Source organism: Rhineura floridana, chromosome 3 (genome assembly GCF_030035675.1).
Source record: "Rhineura floridana isolate rRhiFlo1 chromosome 3, rRhiFlo1.hap2, whole genome shotgun sequence".
NCBI lineage: Eukaryota > Metazoa > Chordata > Lepidosauria > Squamata > Rhineuridae > Rhineura > Rhineura floridana.
The window spans coordinates 165327544-165345086 of NC_084482.1; the positions used below are offsets into that span (position 1 = coordinate 165327544).

Here is a 17543-nt window from a genome sequence, read left to right on the forward strand (position 1 = left end):
TTGGCCTCAGAGATTTACATATCCATTTGGTCATAATTAAAGATAAACCCTATTTCAAACACTCTTTTATAGTTGATCTGGGTGAGATTTCGATTGAGTAGACTGATCACAGCAATGAACATCTGTTTGAGTTAGCTTTAGCATGACCCACAAAATCAGTTTGAGTTGCACCAGAAACATTGACAATATAAGGAAATGGAGAGGCCTGTTTGGACCAAGAGGTGGGGGATGACTTTAGAATACTGTCATTGGTGCAAATTCCAATTGTGCCCAAACCCTTTGAAGTGGATTCCTTGGTAGATGAGGACACAGCACTTTGGAGGCTGTAAGGCCAATCCATGATATCACTGAGGTGACCTTTACTCTTACACACACACAAAAAGAAAACCAGGGCATATGGCATCTGTAAGATTCTCTCAAATTATAAGACCCAATATAGAACCAATCATTGCTTCGAATGAGGTATGGGAACATGTGTATGATTCATGTACATTCTCACATAAACAACCAAACACTAAGCTGCAATGTTATTTTATCATTGAATTTTGCATGTATCTGTACAAACCATACAACCATATATGCTTACCTACCCCCCCTTTTCCATGGCAAAACAGCATACTCAAGCACAAAATTCATAGGGGGTACACATATACATGAAAGGAATAATACCCATGGCAATGTACCACCTGCCAGATGGGCAAACACCACCACTTTTCCCCTACCACTGAATATATTTGGTAAGGATATCAACACTGGGGATGATCCTAGAGGAGGATGTTCTCCCCCCTTTGTGCACTCATACAGATTGCACGGAAAGTACTCTGTACAGCCAAACAGCTTGGCCTTCAACATTTGAAAACAGATCTTGACTGAAAGAAAAGGAGGGGTGAAACCCTCATGCACCCTTGTGTTTGCACTTTTTGCAACCTTGTACACAGAATGGAGAAAACAACTTTAAAGAACTTAATTCGCTGCCCGGGAATTAAGGAACTACAGTACCAGAAAACAAAACAGATTCAAAACAAAATGTCCTTCTTTAGAAGATAAACGTACCAAAAATAAGAGAAAGGAGCTCCGGAGAAAAATAAAATCTTCCTTAACAAATTTGTCTACAGAGGAATACAAAGAGAGAGAAAAAGAAACCAGTACTGGCAATGAGAAAAACATTTTATAGCTATATAACAGACAACATAACCATTAATAAGGCCCTTTTATGAATCACCAAGGTAAACTTATGCCCATGGATCAGATAGCAGAAAATCTCTTAATTTCTTAACATTATACCAGAGTGACAAAAAGGAGCTCCAAAAAGTTTTAAAATTAAAAAGATAAACAAGGACAAATGAGCAAAAACTAAATACTTCAAAACTATGCCTCCTTTTCAAAGTGCCAAAAGGAGGAGAACGGAGGAAATTCCCCTCTACACCCGTGCAAAAACAAAACAGGCATTGTTAATGTATAAACATTTATCAAACAAGACAGACAAATGAAAAACCCTTAATAAAAATAGATTCATGTCAGAGAATTGGAGGAAATAATTGGAGTTATGACTCTGTATGGCTTCTGTTTCTTCCTATAATTGAAAAGAGTTAAAAATTAGACTTCTAACCATGTACAAAATGCATAAAGAAAAGCTCTCCCTTTGCAGGTGCCAGCAAAAAATCTTGGGTCAGTCGAGAACTAATTCCTGTAATCAAATTATAACTTACATGCTCACAAACAAATGCAACCATTCAATAAACTGAAAGATATAACAGAATCATTCCAATTTGTAGTGTCAGGCTGATTTCTAACAGGCTGTGGGGAGGGCAGTGGCTGCGTTTCCCTTTTGGCTGTTTATCTTCAAGTTGGGGAAAGGAAGGAGGAGTTGAAATGTTGAAAGGAATGTTCCTTTGCCAGCCTTTCTGCTTGCTTTTTTGAAACTAGCTCCATCAATAATATTAATTTAACTCTTTAAGTGACATAAGAAACATTACTCAGTATTATGCTGTTTTCCAACTACTCAAGCTGAATGAGAATGAGTGAGTTTATCTATCTACTAAAAAGAAGGGCAGAGGGATAATCTTTTCCCTCCTCCTTCCATGAATTACCAGAGAAGACAGAAGCGCTCATTTTGGAAGGGATTACTTGCTCGGAATACAATTAAAAAGCGGAAAGCAGAAGAAGAAAAGGTAGGAGTGAATATTATTGCATATGATTGCAGGAGGGGTTGAAATTTTAAAAACACACACAAAAACAAAGCTGCAGTAATAAAAACAAAACCCGGAACTGTAGTGATAAAAGAAAAAGAACTCTGACATTATAATACAGAAATTATTCTTCCCCCAAGTTAATCCATTAATTTGCTCAAGACATTCCTTAAACATTAATAAGGCCTTTACAACCCCCCTAAATTCTTCTTCATTGGTTATGACTTGGCTGAAAAGAATAAACACAATTAATAAATTTAAATATTACTGGAAGAAATGGTAAACTGAAATGGGAGAAATGGTAAACTGAAAGGGTTGAGCTAGCTCAAAGCATGACAAATGTTTGAGCAAATTTCTTCATACAAACTTTTAAAAGACTATTAAAGGACTACTAAATGAATGATTTAAAAACAAACAAACAAAAACAAAATAAAACAACTTCCTTGCCTCTGACTGCCTAGCCTGCACTAATCTTCATCTGGGACAGGCCCCAAAAGTACATCAAAATCATCTGGATTTCGATAAAGCCAATGAAGAATACAGGGACGTTGTCTCAAAAAGATTGGATATATGTCCCCCTGGTCATAATGCAAAGTAGACCATCCTGCCCGGAATTCCCAAATGGTGTGATCTTTAAACACCACCCTCCATACAGAAGTTTGGTTCCAATAAAACTTGACAGTTATGGAATGTAATTCACTGCATTCTTTCCAGGACCATATTGCCTTGCCAATGATAATAGGATGTAGGGCATGAAGTCATGGCCACCCATACTTATAAGGTTGATAATTAAATTGTTGGGGATCCAAATGCTGAGTAAAAATTGAAATGACTTCTTTCATGCTACCTGAGCCTAATATAATATCTTTTAATTATTTCTGTGGACTGTCCTCTTCACATTGCTAGACATTATTTCTTCCATTTTCTCCTATCCTGAGTGGGCAACTGATCTTTAATCTCCCTGGCCCCCTTTTTCTCTTTTACTCAGCCAAGCCTCGGTTTTAAAAGACTTTTTCCTTTCCCTCGACCTTCAATACACACACATTTTGCAACTCCCGTTATCTTACTCCTCGACTTTTTCTCTCCAGCCTGGACAAAACTTTTCAAAACAAAACAGCCTGATATCTTGAAGCAGTTCAGTTTGTTTTCGGAGGAAAACAGCAGTGAACTAGCAAAAGCAGAAGCTTATGGCTTTAAGATCTTTTTCATTTTCAGGATACAGCTGTTTAAAGTGCTGAGCTCTTTCAGATAACCTCGCAAAAAAAAAAAGCACCGGGAGTTTTTTTGTTTTTTGTTTCCAGAGGTTTGAATAATGGAATGGAAGTTTTCTTTGCAATTTTTTACTGCAATTTGCTAATACAGCAGTTTCTCATCTACTGGTGCCAACTAGTGTCAAAAAACCCCACATCCAATAGTTCATTCAAACCAGCCCATGAAGGGTTATGCAAACGGACTATTGCTTGGATCCATCTTATCACTGTTTGGGGGTCGGTTTGGAAAGGGGGATCAACATATCCCCCCTTCAGACTCTAACCCAGCAGCCAAATGAGAGGTGGGTGTATTGAATGTCTGAGGAACAAATTATCTCATACAAGGCCTCCCAACATTTACCAATTATTTGCCTTGGCGCAAGGTCTTGCAAGCGAGGCCTTTAATTCACAGTAATCACATGTCCCACTTTTTAGGCCGAATTAGTAGTCATGCACCATTCAGAAACCTTTCTCAACTTCCACACAGAAATGCAGCCTTTTTTTCTAGTCATTCCCAGTTGTAAGTTATCTTTTTGTCCCATGCCAGCCACAATTTTTCTTAGTCATTTCCAGTCCCACTGGAAACTCTCCGTCCCTACCTTATGGTACTGGTACTCCTTGAAATTCCCACCTCTTTGTGGTGGGGTCGTCCTTGTGACAATTCAAGCCCCCTTCCTTATAACCGGGACAAAGCAGGCAACTCTTGCACGAAAGACAAACAAGCCACACCATGCAGTCAAGGTCTCAGCATTCACTCAAAACAAAGCAATTTTTATCAGGGGATAAAATGTTTAGTTCCAAACTGCTGTAAAAAAAATGAAGCCACTTTATAGCCACTTACCCAGAGCCCATGAAAACGTCACCTTGAGACTCAAAAGATCTCTTGTGCCAGCTTTTGGGACGGTTCACGGCCTCCTGGGTAATTCTGGCAAGCGAGAATCTCCTGTCTGGCTTGCCAAATTGTTGTGAGAAAATAATGTCCGTTTCTCACTCTGGCCCAAAATAAGACGCTAAAGCAGTTCAGGATAAAAACTTAAAAAATAATTTATTAGAAAATAAGCAGCACTCACACCAGCAATTCAGAGTGAGTGCGGTCGACCCAGACTGTCTTGTTTCCCCGATATTTATACCCCTCAATAAACAACTTACAGGAAGCTTACAGTAGGAACTCCATATATGGTAATATTACAGTGTGTTACATTGAACTAGTTCCACCAGTGTATTCCCTGAGTCATGCTTCCGGCCATAGTACATGAACAGCTTATATTACTAAGATGGCGGATATAGACATCCGTTGTAAAATGGCGGTGCTTAATCAAAACAGTAGATAACTCTCAAGGATGACCCTCAAGGAGGTGCTTTAGTGTGTCAGAGGAATTAACCCTTAACATTTACTAATAAGCCTTTTCTTCCTGATGAAGAAGCTGGTAGATATGCACCTGTTTCTCCAAGGATCCTTAAGCATAGTGTAGATAGGATGAAAGTCTGTGAGCTTCATTCAGGTTGTCCACGGTGTATGTGTGTGCATTTGGGCTCCTACTGGGAGAAAGGGTGGGATATAAATCTAATAAATAAATAAATAAATAAATTTGTGGTTGAAGATGGGAGATGGCACAACCATCACATTATATATATAATTATATATATATATAATTGCTTCTTTTATTTCTAATATTGGATGTTATTGTATTACACTTTGAATTCTATGGAATATATATATAAAGTGAGAGAAAGCAATACAAATATGAGTAAAACCCATACAGCATCTACCATAGCACATTACAATTGTTGCAACAGGCAGTAAAATCATAAAGTGGTCCATCAAGACCCTCGGCAATTTGCAAGTGGTCCATGGGAAAAAGGTTTGGGAAGCACTGTCCTAGAACATGAAAGAAAAAGGTGTGCAAGGTGTGTAATGATTAGAACATACCTGTATGATATGTCTTAAAAGTATATAAAAAAGCAGGCTACTGATACTAAAATTTGGATTTTTCTTGCAGAAAATTCTCTATTGTATTGGTATTAGAAATTCAATTCTAAAAATATATCTGTGTGTCTAATTCTCAGTTAGGAAACAGCCCTATCTGAAGACAGCTGTACTGAGTAACTTTTTGAACGTTGTTTATGACAAAATCTAGAGCTTTCTAACTATATTAAAAGATGCATTAAAAGGAAACTCCTCAGACAGGGCCTTATTGGTAACATTCACTCATATTCAACTAACTCATTGGACTAGTGGAAGCCAGCACAAGAGTTTCCACAAGGGCAATAGGACTTTCCTCCCTGCTTTCTCTGTGCCCCCCTGCTCCCTTCCCAAATCTGCTCCAGAGGCTGAGGAGAACCCCCAGAACAGTGCACAGCAGGAGGGGAGGAGAGATTGTTCTGTTAGGCAAGCAGAAATGCTTGAGTTGATGGAACAATCTCCTTAGTGCTCTGTTGAATACAAATCATCATCATCCTTGCTGCCACTGCTCGTTATCTCCTTTGGACCAGATAGTAGGCAAACAAGTAGCAACAGGGAAAAGGAGGAACAATCAGGCCCAGTGGTTCTGGGATGTGTCCCTGATGTCAATCCCAATTCAGACTGTTTAATGTGTTTTCTGTAAAGGCAGACTGCTTGCTTAGCATCAAGAAAATCCTTCAGCCTTCTGATTTGTTTCAAAACGGAAAGCTGAGTTAGTACCTCCCAACTGAGCAACTTGCCTGTAATATGCTAGCATTGCACCCATTTTTTTCCCTAAGGGTCCCAAACTGCTATTATCGTCAGTGGTGGAAACAAGACTGACGCAGTACATTTGAACAGCAGTCATAAAGTCATGTCCTCTAAAGGGCTAAGTTAAATGCCTGACCTACTATGGGCCTTTGTTGGCTGATACAAGTGATAACAAAAGGGTCAATGTGATATATTAACAAATGCTAAAATAAATTTACAGAATAATTCTTTTAATCTCTAGAAAAGCCAGAGAATTTCTGGCTACCAGTGATAAACAGTGTCATACATAAAGCACTGCACAGCCTCTTTATGCAGCAATATGGATTTATACTCTTTAGTAAATGCTAAGTTTTATGTTTGTCCATTAAACCACAGTTACATCTAGGGATACGAGAACACCTGATTAACTGAAGAACAGTTTAGATGTTTCCCCTTCTTGGACAGAAAAGCATTTACATCTGTGAAGTAATAATATTAAGCTTTTATAAGGCTAACTGAGCTGAGAACAGCTTCATTAATTGGCTGTAAAGCTCTTTGATGTTACTAATTTATAAGTGTTGTGTATATTGTATATCAAGAGCAGTGAGATTTATTGTTTAATGTTTTATTAACCAGATGCCTTTCCCCATGTTTTTTGGATTTACCAAAGCATGAGATATTAGCAGTTTGCCATCATGACATGCAATTGGTTCAAGTCGCTCCAGGCAACCCTAAGTGGACTCACAGTAACCAAATCTTAGGTTGGCTTAGTTCTAGCTCCTGTTATGGTTACCATATTTTAGCTGACAGAGGTCAAAGAACAAACAAAAGAAATGGGACCAGGTAGCAGGGAAAGGGTGAGGGAAGACCTTGAAGAGCCAGCGATAAGTAGACATTATATGTGGCTAGATGGACAACAAATAATCTGACCTGGTATAAGGCAGCTTCCTATGAGGTTTTGTGCCATTAACAGCTGCATAACAGACAAATTCACTAAGTACAGCTTTCCCCATCACTGCATTTCCATGCAGAAAAATACTACATCTGTTTGCATGACTGGCAGCTGTTAAATGCCTGGTGAACCTGTTAGAAAAAAGGCATCAGGTTCATGTGTTCGTCCTTGAGAGTTATGACTTTAGCTGCCTTGATGATGGTGAGAGCATAATATGGTGGGTGGATAAAAGAAGGTTAATGGCTTGACGTCTTTCCCTAGCCTTTGGAAGCTCACAGCTAGTGGGATGGACAGAGAAACACTTCTCCCCAGTTTCAGTTTGGGCTAAGATTGCTGTGATCTTGTAAGCAGTTGGCTGAAGTGGAAGTGTCCTTGGGCTGCAGATAAGCTGATACAGAGTCTGTTCCAAAGGTTCTGCTGCCTGCTCTGTAAATTGGATTTCATCCAATATGCTCTGTTGTATATCTGTGAGTAAACAGATGTTTCAAAAATACCATACATCTCCAAATTGTCTATCTGTCATTACATGGAAAAAAGAGGAATGTAACTTCTTATCATTTGGGAAAATGGGATCAACCTTTCCCCGTAATTAACTAGGAACTGCCCCATATGCTCACTCATGACCAGACTGATAATCTGACCCACCATGCTGCACTGACTATAGTCAGGCATGCTCAAGTCCCTTAGAAATCAAAAGCAATAAAGCACCCAATTAAGCTCTTAAGTCTCATTGATTTTAATGAAACAGGCACACATCTCTTTTCCTGACAGATTTGCTGTATCATTGACAGCATTCATAGATAAGGTAAACACACAGTCAGGACTACCAGCTCTTCCCTTCCCTCCCTTCCCTGCTGTCAAGTTCTTTGATCAGAATAGGAGAGTGAAACTGCAGTGAGCCAACTCACATGACTACTGGAACTTGTTCACTGCTGGAAATCCACATGGACTGTTTGTGTTGGCTCACAAACACGATGGTCCGGTTGTGAAGTGTGTATGAGTTGTATTTTATGGTCCTGCTTTTAGCACTCCACCACTAGCATGCTAACTTAGAGGTGAACATTGTGTGTTGAATGGAATTTGCTATGAAATAAATGTGCATAGGGTTGCCCACTAAATTTGCTACTTGAACAGCAGATAATGGACAGAGGCATGGATTTCAGCATAATTATCAGAACACTTACTTTGGAACTCCAAATATAATCTTTGATATACCACACTAAATGTTCATAAACAATTAAAAATATGGGGTTCTGGGGATGTTACATTTTTCTATGCACTTTTGGACCTTTAGCATGTAGTATAGTTTTCTCTTGGTATGTGAGAGCTATTTCTAGTAATTATCTACATACGTCTACTAAAACACTGCCATAAGTGCTTTTAAAAGAACACTAAATCACAATCTCTTCTAGAGCGATAGTGGTTACTGACCATTTGTCTTGAAGTAACCTTATATTTTTAAGTGACATGAATTTCAGTGAAGACAAAGGCCCTCTGGAATGTGGCCTCACTCAAGTGAAAGCTCAGTTTTGCTCTTTTAGTTTTGTTTGCAATTCAACAACTTACCTAATGTTTGCCGTGCCAGAAAATACATATTTATTAGGGCAGGGGTGGGGAACCTGTGGCTCTCTTGTTGCTGGAGTACAAGTCCCATCATCCTTGGCTATTGATCAATGCTGACTGAGGCTGATGGGAGCATCACAGGTATACCACACCTGCACTAGGTGTTATACCAGCACCTATTCCAAAACATCAGCACAGTTGCTAGTTGGATCAGTGGTCATCCTGCCTGGCAAAAATCAGCCAGCAGACCATTCCAAGAAGGATTGGTCAATGCATCCCTTGAAGAGGACCAAGTGCCAGGCAGCAATAAAATGGTTGGTCAAGAAATCAAGTCCCTTATGTTGATTCTTAATGAAGATAACAGCTCTGTTTGGGTTTTTCTTTTTTGGGGGAGAGCATCTTTTCCTCTTAGATTCAGATTAAATAGCTTTCATTAACATACCTTAAGGCTTTACTACTGTAGCGTCTTCAAAGTTGGTTTAAAAGCTACCACTGATATTTTGCTTGTTTTAAGCTATTTTTATTCTGGAATATTACTCTTATAGTATTTCAAAGAGACCTATCTTGAGGTCTGAACCATACCAAAATGTATTTAAAATCTAATGTAAATTAATCAGATAGGAGGCTCATAGTTAATTATTTCAAAATTCTTCAATACATAATAGAATATTTACCCTTGGAAGGGGTCTTGGAGATCATCATCTCTGCTCAATGTAGGAGGCAACTATAGCAAGAACTTTTTTGGGCCATAGGAGCACATCGACACCTTCCAACCCTTTGTGGGCATTCCATGTCAGTGGCATGCCCCTCAAAACCACACATGCCACACAATAGTGACTGGAAGGCTGGGGGTAACATTGCTGCTTACTGGGAGGTAAGGGGAGGGGAGATGTGGCAGAGTGGTCAGTGGAGTGCAAATGCATCAGTGGGATTGCAAGACTGGCTCCACTGGCGCATTTACACCACAGTGACTTTGTTGCTGCCTTGCCCCTCCCCTCTACCTCCCAGCAAGCAGAAGCAATGCAGGAGATGGGAGGTCAGGGGACTGCTGCCACCCTACCAACCACTGCTGATGTCACATACACTCCAGGAAACAAACCAACAACCCCCCCCACAACCCATACAACTACCCAATTCTGTCAAAAAGAAAAACTCTGTGAGTTCTTTTGTTTTGCAAATGATTTTTATTGAGGATTTTCATCATTACAACATATTAAGTGTGCACGCACGCACACACACACACATGGGAATTAAATCCAACCCCACAAACACAACACATAGCTATTTAAACATTTCCTCATAATAGTGAATGGAGAGGTACAAAGCTTCTTTGTTTCTTATTTTTAAATTGGGATTTGGATTCAGACCCTGAGCTGAACTGGATAGCGTCTTAAGTGCTTAATCTTGCTATTTTCCAAAGTGCTGAAGTTGGGCCCCCCGAAAATCTTGTGGAGAGTAAACAGCCCAAAGCTATACCATGCAATGGTTTCCCTACATATTAAGCTACATTGTCTTGATATGTAGTGTAGTGGAAAGCATGAACAAAAAATGAGCTCCATACTAGAAGTGCCTAGTAGTATGTTTTGTCACAATCTAAATAAAAATGTCATTAATCAAATCAGACACCATTACATGTGCTTCCCCAAAGTCTGAGTTCCATTTTAAACATTAAAGTGGAAAGACAAAAAGTGGATAATGTCCAAATTGTTTTTGCTTTTCTGGGAGACTGTGCAATACATAAACTCCTACAACAATATTAACTCTGTTTATGGAAATTGTACACATTGGACATGCAAATTAGGCAAAGCTTTCCAACACATACATTGTTCACAAGTGCCATATTTAAAGCAAAAAAGATACTACTTTTCTAGATATGTTTACATGGAAATAAGTTCCACTCAATCCAATAGGGCTTGCTCCAAAATAGGATTGCAGCCTTAATTTATTATGCTGAGAGAATTGGGTTTTTTTCTTACAAAATACTAGGAATCGCCACATTGTAACATTGGCACTGAAGTCAGCTGGAAACTTTACAATATGTAAGAGTGATCAAATTCAGGAGTCTGTCCAAAGTGCTTTTGAAAAATTTAATGTGCTGTCATAGTTGTTCCCATGTTAAGTTGCAGTTTTTTTACCGTCTGGCACTAACATCAGAACATTTTCTCCAGTTCACAGGTTTCTGGATTTAGTTTCTGTTCTGCTCTTGGCAAGAAAAAGAAATGTGATGACAAACTAGATCTGTACTGAAAGTGTGTCTTTTAATATAAATCTAACTGCTAGTTAAGTTCACCAAAGTCAGTGGGAAGTAAAGGTTGGTTAATGGATGTCAGAAGGCTTTGGCACATACAATGAAACCCAGCCATCTCTTACACCACTGTTATTTCTCATTAAGGGTAAGTTCACCCAATCGTTTTGACAGGAAAACGCCACCATCTAGTGCATATTTGCTGTCATTTTCTCAGGGTTTCAATTTCTTGTGAACGCTTACCTGTAACCAAAATATTTAGTGCTAACTGGGAAAAAAAAATACCCACAATGAAGTACTGAAATAAGATGACAACAGAAAAATTGCATTCACCAGCAGCTTGAATCTTTGCTGTGACAAGGTCTGTGCTTGCAATAGGGTCCTGTGCATTGATTTCCTCCTTGTATGCCCACATTCAGCAATTGGGGTTGCATGCTATGTTGGACCTGGGCGTGCAGTATTGTCATGTCAATTGGGCCATGCACTCCAATGTGCTATTTAGGGGAACTGTGTGCAATTACACAGGAACATAGAAAGCTGCCAGTGGCTCTCCAGGTTTCAGACAGGAGTCTTCCCCAGATATCTGGAGATGCTAGAGAATGAACTGGGACTTTCTGCATGCAAAACAGTTGCTCTAACACTGAGTGATAGCTTTTCCCCAAATAAGTAAAAGTGATGGCATAATAATTATTACCTTAATATAACCTGCATGTTACGAAGTGCCTGCAATATTTGTTGCACATGGACTGTTTGTATGGACTATTTGTATGGTATGTATTCTGTAAATCTAGCCAAAGTCTTAACATTTAATGGAGCTAGAAAACTTACAGCAGCTTATTTTTCATTGTGATGGTAAACCTTTGCCTTGCTTCAGATTGAATCTGCAGGCACAGATGACAGAACACTATTTATATCCCCACCCCACCCCAGCAACACTGTATATAGAAAACAAGTAGATGAAGAAGATGACTGAGTTAGAGGGTTTTTATTTTATTTTTCTTTATTGATATGCAGGATCATTTGGTTATTTTGAGATTCCACCTAAAGTCTGAATTAAGGTTGTAAAGCAGTGATCGATCATCTGCTTTGTATGCAGAAGGGAAAGACACCTCTCTGGAACACTGGAGAGCTGCTGCCAGTCAGTGTAGACAATACTGGATAAACCAATGGTGTGATTCAGTGAAAGGAATACATTCTTATGAATTGGTACATCCTAGGAACAGATCTCTAACCTCAGCGAGAACTGGACCAGAGAGGACATGTCAACCAGTGAAGCCATTCAAGTTCTGAGAGGTTATCATTTCTCAGACATCTCTTGATTTTAAATCTCCTGGGCTCTGTGTTGCAGGTGGATTGAAGGAGGAACGGTGGGTATAATGCTCATTTGCACATGTAGTTCCTCATCCAGTTAGCTAGATTGAGCTGGGACATACATCATCACCAATTGCTCTGTAAGAAAAATTACAGTAACCTACTTCACATACTTGTCATGAATATGAACGTGATGTCTATAAAAGGCTTTCCATTTTTATAGGGTGCTGTAAAATTATGAATAACACATAAGTGTGGAGTGTTATAATTTGCCACATAATGCTAATAACATGGTGTGGGTTGAATTTCATATTATTTTGGCAAATGGATATTCCCAAAGCTAAGATAACATACTGATGGGTGAAAACTTTCAGGGGAGGTTTGGAGGTGTGCCTGCCAGTCATTTTTCTGTCATTGGGCTTACTTCCAGTTTTGCAGCCTGGCTGAGCAAAACAAAAGACCTATTCAGAGAGCAATCCAAACTCACAATCTGTCAGGAGGAGGGGGGTTTGGGATAGGCAGATCTCTGGCTGAGCTGGCTCAACTTGGGCTGTGCCAGCTGATGCCCTCCATCCAGGCTGAGCCAAGAGATACACTGGTATAAGTCCTCCGTCCTGCTCAGCCGAGGGTGGAGTAAGTCCAAAGGAGGAGCATTCCAGGGGTGGGGACACTTACCCCTATTCCAAACTTCTTTCAGCTCAGTCACATGGCCTAGCAACCCAGCAGAAGTTACACTGGCAAAAATATGGTCTAAATCAAACTCTATTTTAAAGGCTTGTTTTTGCTCTGCCAGGCTCAGGGGCTAGCTCAGTCAGCAGTAGCCCTGCTCCTGAATGGAGTTTGCAATGGGGTAACTTACTCTGGCTTGATTTGGGCCAGTGTAAAATTATGCTGGCTTCCTATAGTTTGGATTGCTCTGTCCTTTTAGAGGGCATTTTTTCAGGGAAGAATGGGTGAACCAAAGACTTCTCCATTTCCTCCTCTTCTCCCCTGCAAGCGGCCCCCACACCTGCATTTGGCTTATGTGAAGGGCCAACCCAGCCATTAGGCAAAGTGAGGCAACTGCCTCGGACAGTTGAGTCTGAGTGTCATGAAAGAGCGGCATTAGTTATTTCATTTATTATAACTATATTTTACTGCGAGGGAGAGGCACGTGTGGAATGTGTTGCCTCGGGTGCCAAAATAACTTGACCAGCTTTGGGTACTATACAGTAGGGCCCTTCTTTTGGGTGTTCCACTAATATGGTGGTGCCAGCGGGGCGATCAGCTGTAGCATGGGCAGCTCCAACCACCGTGCTCCAGCTCACAGCTATCAGCTGGAATGCACGAGCTCCCCGTGCTCCAGCTGATCGCGCGATCAGCTGTATGGCGGGGAGCTCGCACGCTACAGCTCAGTAGGGCTCCACTTTCTGGCGGTTTTTGCTTTTTGGCAGGGCCTGGAATGGAACCTGCCATATGAGTGGGGCCCTACTGTACCTTGATCTGGAGGGGGAGGGTACCATTTGCAGCTCTGTTTAGGGAGTCTTGGGATAGCCTTGATTAGAAACTCTGTATTACCCTATGCTAACTCCATTCCGTATCACAATCAACTATCAAAACAAATTGTGTGTGTGTGTGTCATTTTTAGTCCATCTGCGCTAGAACTATTTATCCTTTTAAAAATCACAACCTTCAAAATGTGAATTGGTTCTTAGTTTTCCTCACAGCATTTATCCTTGGCATACTGACCTTTAAAATCATAGCATTTGAATGAATTTAAAGGGGAGGAGAGGGATAACATATTTTTATGTCGGTCACACAAAGGTCAGCGCAACAGTGATGGAAATTCCATTGCTTTGTATACATTCATATGCTCAGCTATGTGAGTGATATTTATGTAGAAATAATGGTTTTGTAGCAGCCATCATATACGGAATCCCTTCAGAAAAATAAAACTGGCAGTTGAAAAGGTATGATCGTTTAAGCAATGAAACGTCTTGAGGAAATAAAAACTTGTGACCAACATCAGTCACTTTCTAAATGCCACTTCAAATGGATATTCTTTCTTGGATGGGTTCAAGACATTCTAACAACCAAATCAATGAAACCAATATAGCTGTAGTAGGATATGAAGGTGAAAAATATTTCTGAAACAGGGAGTCATATCCAAGACATTAGTTCATTGTTAAGTTTAAACACACACACACACACACACCTTCAACCAAGCAAACAAAAATATATTGTTTTTTGGGACTGTGATCTTACCTAAACATTCTCCTGTGATAAATACAATTTTGCAGCTGTTGTACTGAGAAACACTTCATTGAGGTTGAAATCCTATATACACTTACCTAGAAGTAAGTTCCAATGAGTTCAATGGGGCTTACGTCTGACTAGACATGCATAGTATTTTTAAATGAAAACATAGCACACTTGGGCACACATAATTAAGCCTTGGACCCTTTATAGACACAGGGTGGCATCCAACATCAGAAATGGGACTTCCCCATCTACTCTTCTCAGCAGCCCTCCACTCTAAATATGCACTGGATGGTTGGAGGACAGGAGGAGGAAGGCAAGGGGAAGCCTCTCTGTGCAATTGAAAAGCCATTGCAGAAATGGATGGACTTCATGGCTAATCATGACTAATTATCACTAGCATGGAAAAGTGTCAAAGATATCCAAAATTCTGGAATTTTGCTATCCTCTTTGATTGAGGCATTTTGAAGCAAAATTTGAGTGACTGTAGCTTGGAGGGCCTATATGAACAAGGGCTCCTCTAGATTACCTGTTCATTCAACATTCAGCCAAATTTGCTGGCACAAAGCTTTCATGGATGTTAGACTATGTCTGGTCTTTCCTGAGTACTGGTTCTGATTTGTTCAGATGGTGTTTTTGTCTTCCTTTAATAATTCATTCATCCTACAGTGCATTTCCCCATCACTTAATTAACATCAAAAAGTTTCTCTCTTTTTAAAAAAGGGTATTTGTTTTACTAGGGTGACAGAGCACTTTAATTGCACAAACCTAATTTTCTGGTATGTGCTTGAATCTCTCCTGCAAAATAGGACAGAGGCTGGAGGTGACCCTAGGCCAAAGCAAAACCACGGCTATGATTCAGTTTTACGTATCAGCGCTTCACTGTTGAATTGCATTGTGTTGGAAACTAGGAGCCTAATATTAGTACATATCCACAACTGGACCCAACCTGTCAGTGACACATCATCTGTCTACTCCACTGTTGCCTCCTGCCCAAAAGACAGCACATCTGTGTCTGTCAGATGGGATCTTTGCACTGGGATAAATGTGAGACCCCGTATGGAGTGGTATTCCTCATTTTTGATTATTTGAGCACAGTCCCTGTTTTGGCCCTTAGCAGTTCCTGAAGAATTTTCAGAAGGGATTATGAAAGAGTTCTGAGGTGATTTTTTTGGACAGTTGTATTGTCACTTGCAGCTTTGCCAAAACAGAAGAAATACATAACCAAAACAGAGAGCACAGATATGCATAACATTTGCATATGCAAATTTAGAAATAAAAACTATGATTTAAATGCTTAAATTCAGTACATCTCTCACCATTGTGAGGATGACAGTGACCTGGTCATGCATGTACTTGCTCATGCTGCTGTCCAGCTGCTGTCGATGGGAAACACAAGGCCCATGCTCTCCTTTCATTCTTAGGGATCTTTATCGGTAAAGTGGATTTGGACTGGACACTGACAGCCTTTGAAATAGAGGACTCTTTCAGATAGAGAACTCTAAAGTAGGGCACGTGGTCACTCTGCTTGGCTGAGGTGATTTAGAGAGAACTCAAGATCTGAGAGAGAAAAGAGACGGAGGACACAGCAAAACAATTGAATAATCTTTGGTTAAGAGAGAAAAACAACCTTCTGCCTTCACACAGTGCTGCACCGGCAGTGGCTGTGGCAGCAGGTGGCTCTTACAGCAACTTAGGGAATGGTGGGAGCATGTGGTGGCATGCAACACTGATGCCAGGGAGCACTGAGCAGGCTGATGTTAGGGCTAGTTAAGCCTGCCCTGCCCCTCCTCCAGCCTCTTCATTTTGCTGGCTACTCACTCTCCCACCTGACAGGCAATACAGGCACTGCTAGTTGCCATTTTGGGGGATGAGTACTGTAGGTTTGTTTTGTCAGCTGACTGGCCTTGCTGGCAAGATGTTTTGTCTACTCTGTAATGATGCGGTGATGATGTACTTACCTGGAGTAGTCATTACATAGGTTAATTGGCCACATTGTCAGGAAGGTTCAGGAAGTCATGAGGCAGTTACAATTTGATGGATACCCTTAGGCATCATTTTTCTGTAAACTCCTTAGATATTTTTTACAACCAAGTGGCATATAAATCTTGTTAAATAAGTAAATTTAAAGGTGAAGGGTGTAGTCCCAAGACTTCTGATCAGGGCTGAAGGACTCGCTGGCATAATTAGGCAGAATCTTTGGGACCAACCTGTAACATCCGCCTGGGGCCCCAAGTGGGTATGGAACCGAAAGACTCCCTACTCACCTAAAGTGTGGGGCATATGGGAAGAAGTAAAGGTGAGGCCATCCATCACCCTCAACAGGGTTGGTGTGCTCACAGTTTGGTTGTAAGTCTGCATCTGCATTGGAATTACTTGTCGTTGTTGTTATTATTTATTACATTTGTATACTGCCCCATAGCCGAAGCTCTCTGGGCGGTTTACAACAATTAAAAACAAATATATAAATTTAAAAACAAAATTTTAAAAACAATTGTTTAAATATTTTTAAACCTTTTTTAAAAAGATGTTTTGTTTCAATATGTTTTTAAGGATGTTTTGTTGTAATATATTTTAATGTTTGCTTTCATGATGTTTTAGTGTTTTTAGTGTTTTTGTTTGCTGCGCTGGGCTCCTAATGGGAGGAAGAGCAGGATATAAATCTAATAAACAAATAATAATAATAATAAATAAATAAATCCTGCCCCTTTTCCCCATATGCAGATGTTTGGGGTTAAGTAAATTAAGACATGTGGCCAGATCACCCCAATCTTTGTGCTCTGACTTTTGATTTCCATGTGTGGTCATAATGTGTACCCAGCAGCAACTCCACAGCCACAGGGTGATGGAGACTGAGGTTTATAGCTACATGCCAGCCCAGGGCTGCGTACATGCCATACATTTAAAGCACATTACTTCCCCCATAGAATCCTGGGAACTGTATTTTATTAAAGTGTTACAAATTGTAGCTCTGTGAGGGGTAAACTACAGTTTCCAGGATTCTTTGGGGGAAGTCATGTGCTTTAAATGCATTGTACACACTCCAGGACTGTACATAACAGAGCCAGTTATGACAGACACTAATGACTCATCTGTCATTGAA

General features: G+C 40.1%; 1 long non-coding RNA gene across 1 annotated transcript in view; it reads left to right on the forward strand.

Annotated features, from left to right (window-relative positions):
* Nucleotides 1-1955: 1955 nt before the first annotated feature.
* Nucleotides 1956-17543, forward strand: part of LOC133380724 (uncharacterized) — a 50338-nt gene continuing 34750 nt past the window's right edge. The window contains exon 1 of the long non-coding RNA XR_009761518.1: nt 1956-2171. This is a non-coding gene — a long non-coding RNA (uncharacterized LOC133380724). The remainder of the gene's footprint in view (nt 2172-17543) is intronic.